The following is a 1,395-nucleotide window of genomic DNA, read 5'->3' as shown; positions in this document are numbered from 1 at the left end:
AAAATTTTAATATTTTTCACGCATAGACCCCGTCAAACGCTAGAAGTTGGCGGGGATGTCTCTCTTGTGGCTCACGGGGCTGTTAGGGTCGCACAGAAATGCCTCGGAATGGGAAAACGGGTCATTTTTGTGTGGCCACATTGCATAGGAACGGCATGAAACTTCCAGAGGCATTTGCAGCAGGAATGCATGTGCACTCAAAAACGTCTATATTTTTCACGGATAGACCCCGTGAAACGCTATAAATTGGCGGGGATGTCTCTCTTGTGGCTCACGGGCGCTGTTAGTTAGGGTCGCACAGAAATCCCTCGGAATGGGAAAAGGGGTCATTTTCGTGTTGCCACATTGCGTACGAACGGCATGAAACTTCCAGAGGCATCTGCAGCAGAAATGCATGTGCACTCAAAAACGTCTATATTTTTCACGGATAGACCCCGTGAAACGCTAGAAATTGGCGGGGATGTGTCTCTTGTGGCTCACGGGGCTGTTAGGGTCGCACAGAAATCCCTCGGAATGGGAAAACGGGTCATTTTCGTGTTGCCACAATTGGCATACGAACGGCATGAAACTTCCAGAGGCATTTGCAGCAGAAATGCATGTGCACTCAAAAACGTGAATATTTTTTCACGGATAGACCCCGTCAAACGCTCGAATTTGGCGGGGATGTTTCTCTTGTGGGTCACGGGGCTGTTCGGCTCGCACAGAACTCCCTTGGTCCACCTGATTCGTGCATACAGGCAGCAACTAAAACTCTGTAAACCTGCTGTGAGGACATCTAAACAGTGGACCAGTGAGGCTGTGGAAGATTTGCGGGCGTGCTTAGACTGTACTGACTGGGATATGTTCACGACTGCTACCAATAGTCTGGATGAACTCACAGAGGCTGTGTACATCAGCTTCTGTGAGGACTGCTGTATCCCAACACGTACCAGGGTGAACTTTAACAACAACAAGCCCTGGTTCTCAGCAAAGCTCAAAAGGTTGAGGTTGGAGAAGGAGGAAGCGTTTAGGAGTGGGGATAGAGACAGATTCAAGGAGTCGAAGAACAGGTTTAGCAAAGCGGTGAGAGAGGCTAAACGACTGTACTCAGAGACACTAAAACACCAGTTCTCTACTAACGACGCTGCTTCTGTCTGCCAAAGGGCTCAGGCACATCACCAACTACAAACCCAGAGCGCCCCACACCACTAACGACTCCCGCCTAGCCAACGACCTGAACGAGTTCTACCGTAGATTTGAAAGACAATTGGACTGTCCTGAACCACCCCTTCCCACCCAAGAGGCCCCATCCCCCACCCATACTACAGAAACGACTCTCTCCTTTCAGGAGGGAGAAGTTAATGGGCTTTTCAAGAGGCAGAATCCACGCAAAGCAGCCGGGCCGGACTCTGTCTC

This window comes from Petromyzon marinus, unplaced genomic scaffold, assembly GCF_048934315.1.
Source record: "Petromyzon marinus isolate PM22_M1 ecotype Great Lakes invasive population unplaced genomic scaffold, UKy_Petmar_22M1.pri1.0 PM_G_Scaffold_18, whole genome shotgun sequence".
NCBI classification, from domain to species: domain Eukaryota; kingdom Metazoa; phylum Chordata; class Hyperoartia; order Petromyzontiformes; family Petromyzontidae; genus Petromyzon; species Petromyzon marinus.
The sequence above is the reverse complement of the archived record's forward strand: the minus strand, read 5'-3'. Positions refer to the sequence as shown.